The sequence below is a fragment of the Lepus europaeus genome, chromosome 8 (genome assembly GCF_033115175.1).
Source record: "Lepus europaeus isolate LE1 chromosome 8, mLepTim1.pri, whole genome shotgun sequence".
NCBI classification, from domain to species: Eukaryota; Metazoa; Chordata; class Mammalia; order Lagomorpha; family Leporidae; genus Lepus; species Lepus europaeus.
This window is the reverse complement of record NC_084834.1, coordinates 32,771,414-32,776,945: the sequence shown is the minus strand read 5'-3', so window position 1 is coordinate 32,776,945 and position 5,532 is coordinate 32,771,414. Positions and strand designations below refer to the sequence as shown.

At 46.1% G+C, this 5,532-nt stretch overlaps 1 pseudogene; it reads right to left on the bottom strand.

Moving 5' to 3' along the window:
* Positions 1-342: 342 nt before the first annotated feature.
* Positions 343-1,203, bottom strand: LOC133765244 (E3 ubiquitin-protein ligase RNF167-like; annotated as a pseudogene).
* Positions 1,204-5,532: the final 4,329 nt, after the last annotated feature.

The window sequence follows — 5,532 nt, the reverse complement described above, 5'->3', positions numbered from 1 at the left end:
TATTATAGTAGGTTACAGGTCATCACAGGGATACAGTCAGTAGCCACACTGGATCATTTTGGCCCATTCAGTTCTGGACAATGCCTTTGTTATCCTAGTGATTTCCAGATCCTGGCCATGCGAGGAGTTTTCAGAGGCAACCGGTGTGTACAGGAGGGGCTGGTGGTGTAGTATGGTGACACAGTTCTTCTGGCCCTTTCTCTGATCACTACCTTCTCCTTGCCTGCAAGAGAAAGAGTTGGGCTGGAGCCCAGGCGAAGTCTGTCCTGAGGCAGGGTGCTCTCTTGGTTTCCCTTCCTCATCACCCCCCCTCCAAGCCCCTGAATTTCTTCTTCTTGCTCATCACCCCAGGACCTGATGAATAGGCTGCTTGCACACGGGGCAGGTATGCAGGGTCTGAATGAGTCAGGGGTCCACACGGTGGCTGGAAGGCATGAGTGCAGGGGACTGCTGCAGCCTGTCCCCATCACAGGTGTCGTTCAGACCTCCCTCCTGACAGTCACCAGTGTCCATCTGTTTCAGTTGCTCTTTGGTAAGTCGAAGCTGCTGGAGTCATTTCTAGTGTTGGATACAACAGGCTATCATTACTGCTCCCGTGGCCAAGATTGGCAGTCTTACAACCCCAGTGAAAGGAATGAAGTGATAACCCAAGGCGAGGCACCCCAAACTCCTCCTTTACAAAGCGGGCACACACATCCTCAGAGCTCCCCTCTCTAATAAGCACAGAGGGACTCCACATCTGTTGCTGGATTTCCTTGCTGTTCCACACCACATTCAGAGCTGGAATTCACGTTGTGTGGCACAGCTGACCATCCCTAACCTGAGCATTCATGACCCTTGTTGACCAGGACTCCTGTGGAGGGACATCGAAGTCGTAGGTGTTGTCTGGGTGAGTCTTTATAAGGAACCCCTGGAATCCCACTGGGCTCAGGGTAGCCCCAAATGGAGCTGGGCTGTTTGCAATGCCTGCACCGACATTGTGATCTGAGCCGGCTAGAATGAGCCTCTGGCTGGGGCTGCTCCCCATAGCACATGGGCCACAACCTTGGGAAGTGGGAAGACTGCAGGCACATGGCAGCAGGAAGGAAGAGCCTGAGGGGGCTGCCCCGTGGGAGTAGGAGAAGTGGAGTTCTGTGGCCTCTCCTCCCCTCCTTCAGGACCCTGGAGGGTCAACCACCCCCAGATCCCACTTCCAAGCCACATGGGGGCGCAGGGGAAAGAACCTAGGTTTGGGGAGTGAGCTATCCAACCTGTTCAGTGGAGCTAGAGGGGTAGACTTCTTAACAGAGGACAGCACGGTGGCAGAGAAGCTTCTGGGGTGCTTGAGGAGGTGGGACTTCCGGCCATGTGGGCCATCATCCCATCTCTTGGAAGAGGTTTCCGGTAGGCAGGGTGAAGTTGTTTCCAGCCTTGGATGCTGGTCTTCTCTGCCCTTCTCTGCCCTGCTCTGGCCATCACAATCTCATTCGTGTATTTCTGAATATTTATGGAACTCCCACTTTGAACTCAGCACTGTTCTGTGGACTAGAGATGATTTGGGGTACCCAGGCAGTTAGTTAGGTCTAGGTGAGCTGGATTCTTGCCAGCCTTGTCATGTAATGTTGACCCTTTAACTGTCAGCTTGACACACCCACCATCCCAGGATGCACCTGTCTCATTTGGAACCAAAAGGAGGAAATACCATGATGATCACATGGAATTTTGATGACTACCTGGAATTTAAATTCCACGTGGAGGTGCCATAAAAAATCCCAGATAGCTTCATGAAAACTAAGACCCCACCCTGTTTGTTTATTCAATTAAGGCTCCACTTCTACCTCATAAAAGATACTGAGGATGAGGGAAAGGCCTCTTTTGCCCATGGACCACACTTGGAGGACCTCTCTCTCCTATGGGCAACGATAGGTATTTCTCCCTGTGGCGTGGCCCACAGTCTCCCGTGAATGTATGTTTACTCTCTCACTTTTAAATTAACTCCTGTTCACACTTGTGCACTGTGTCGTGCCTTCATTAGGAGTCTGATCTCTGGGGTTGGGAGCCAAGGGCCCTTATTAGAGATACAACGATCAGCGAAAGTAGAATTACTGCCTGCCCATAATGAGCCTACAGTCTGATGGGGAAAAAAAGATGTTAATCACATGATCACAAAGACACCCATAAAATTGCTATGGAGAGAAAGGTGCCTGGCTCCCTGAGAACCAGTAGCAGAAGAACAGGACTCGTTTGAAGTGTTGTTTGATCTGAGATCATAGAACTAAGTAGGAGTTATCCAGGAGTCATTTAACTAAGTTCAATTAAGGGACACTTAACTTCCAGACAGCTGGTGGATTTTTGTATAGCAGAGGACAATTTCGTAATCTGCTTTCCTAACGAAACTTCTTGAAAGAACAGAAATTCAAAGCCCTGACACGGAACAGGTTGATGACTCTTGTGGTAGTAAATGAAATTTTATTTAGGATTTTTCTTTCTCAGTAATGCAGGAAAACCTAGAATGGAATGAATCCCGGTGACATGGGGAGTTTCTTCACCAAGCGGAACACCTAGATGTGCTGCCAAGCATGGCTGATTCTCCAACCATGCACAGTACCAGTATTTGTTTGGCAAATAAAGTTTTTCCAATTTGAAAACCCCAGGGAACCTTTGAACTTTACACCAGGGCTCCCAAAATAGAAATCCTCATTTTATGCTGTCCTGGTGCAAATGACATGGGAACCAAGACTTGGCTCTGCTCTGAGAAGTTAATATTTTCACCAGGAAGGGAAATGGCAATCTGTTTCAAAATGCTGGAAAAAATTTTGGTGATTCTGAAATGGACAAAAGCATTTGCTAGAAGTGTTGTTTGAGTTTTTAAATGTTCCTTCAGATCCCAAATCCACTTAACCATTTCCCAGGCATACCACTTCACCACGGTCTTTTATCAAGTAATGGAGCAAGCCATCTTGCAGGATGGGTTGGGCCCAAATCCAATTTTGTTAATGTTCTTAATGTTTTCCAACTGAGTCTTTTACTCAAGCAAAAGAGGCAGACTATACAATGTATTTCCACATATAAAAGACCATTTCAGCTCTGTTGGCCTCCTAATTCCCTAGGTAACATGTTGAATGACACAAGTAAAATCCAAGGATATCTATCTATCTATCTATCTATCTATCTATCATCTAGATTTTTTGGGATATTTCATAGCCTAACCTGTTATTTTTAAAAAGATTTATTTAGGGGATGACATTATGGTGTAGCGAGTAAAGTTGTAGCCTGCAATGCCAGCATCCCATATGGGTGCTGGTTAGCGTCCTGGCTGCTCCACTTCTGATCTGGTTCCCTGCTAATAGCCTAGGAAAAGCTGTGGAAAATGGCCCAAGTGCTTGGGCCCCTGTACCCACCTGGATGAAGCTCCTGGCTTAGCCCTGGCCATTGCACCCATCTGTTGAGTGAACTAACAGATAGAAGCTCTCTCTTTCCTGTCATGCCTTCTCTATTATTTTTTTTTAAAGATTTATTTTATTTATTTGAAAGAGAGTTACAGAGAGAGAGAGAGAGAGGCCACAATGGCCAGAGCTGAGCCAATCTGAAACCAGGAGCCAGGAGCTTCTTCTGGGTCTCCAATGTGGATGTAGGGGCCCAAGGACTTGGGCCATCCTACTGCTTTCCAGGCACTTAGCAGGGAGCTGGATCAAAAATGGAGCATCTGGGACTCTAACAAGCGCCCATAAGGCATGCTGGCTCTGCAGACCAAGGCTTTAACCTGTTGCACCACAGCGCTGACTCCTCTCTCTCTGTTTTAAAAGGCAGACTTAGAGAGAGAGAGAGAGAGAGGGAGAGAGAGAGAGAGATGGAGAAACAGAGAGAGATATCTTCCATCTGTTGGTTCATTCCCCAAATAGACACAAATGCTGGGGCTGGGCCAGGCTGAAGCCAGGAGTCTGGAACTTAATCTGGAGGCCAAGTACATGGGCCATCTTTTGCTGCTTTCCCAGGCACATAAGCAAGGATCTGGATCAGAAGTGGAGTAGCTAGGACTTAAACTGGTGCTCAGATGGGATGCTAACATTAAAGGTGATGGCTTAACCAACTGTGCCATGACACCAGTCCCACTAAGCTGTTATTAAGGTATAGACAGAAAGGTGATCATAATGACACATTGCATTTTCAATTTGTAGCAATGAATGGCCTGGTAGATACTATAACAGGTCAATGGTGACAGCTATAGACTTCCAAACTGTGTATTGCTTTGAATGCTGCTTTTTAACTTGTTTAGTATAAAATATTTTAATGAAAATAAGCTATACACAAAATTTTTATCCCCCAGTGATAATTTTAAATATTTGGAAAGACATAAAAGGAAAAAAATATTTTTCCTCACACTTGTGGACTCTCCAGAAACCATCCACAAGTGCTCTGCCTCAAACATCCCAAATCTACAACCTCAGCTATTAAGTCTTTCAGGTGATGCTACTAATCTCTCTTTCCCCTAGTTTCCCTTTTATTTTATTAAATGCAAGGCTATTTCAAAAAGTTCATGGAAAATGGGATTAAAAATAAATTTGGTGCAAAAATTGATATCCAGGTATTTTTTTCATAATTAAAAAAATGATTTCTTTATTTATTTGAAAGTCAGAGTTACAGAGAGAGAGGGCGAGATCTTCCATCCTGGTGATTTACTTCCCAGAACCTGGCAATGGCCAAGACTGGGCCAGGTCAAAGCCAGGAGCCAGGAGCTCGTGGGTGGCATGGGGCCCAAACATTTTGGACTGTCTTCTCTGCTTTCTTAGGCCATTAGCAGGGATCTGAAGTGGAGCAGCCAGGAAGTGAACCAGCGTCCATATGGAATGCTGGCTTCACAGGCAGTGGCTTTAACCTGTTATGCCGTAACATCTGCCCTAATACACATTTTTCATAAGCTTTTTTTAAATTAAAGATTTATTTATTTGAAAGATAGAGTTACAGAGAGGTAGAGGCAGAGAGAGGGAGAGAAAGAGGAAGAGAGAGAGAGAGAGAGAGAGAGAGAGGTCTTCCATCTGCTGGTTCGCTTCCCAGATGGCCGCAACTGCAGGAGCTGTGCCAATCTGAAGCCAGGAGCCAGGAGTCCGAAGCTAGGAGCCAGGAACCTCTTCCAAGTCTCCCATGTAGGTGCAGGGGCCCAAGCACTTGGGCCATCTTCCACTGCTTTCCCAGGCTGTAGCAGAGAGCTGGATGGGAAGTAGAGAAGCCGGAACTCGAACTGGAGCCCATATGGGATGCCGGCACTGCTACACCACAGTGCTGGCCCCCATGAACTTTTAAAATATCCACTACATGGGTAGATTTCAAAAAATTTTTTTTGCTTCAAAATCAACTTATCTTTTAATTCCATTTCCATGAACCTTTTGAAATATCCTTGTAGCACTGTCTAAAGTGAGGCAGAATTAAAATAACTTGAAGGAGCGAGTTATAGGCTATGGTGCAAAGACACACTGACAAGGCACTGAAAAACCTCAGGATTTTCCCCAGCTTTGCCCTTTGCTGCTAGTTACTGGGGCTTTGCCTTTTTTTTCC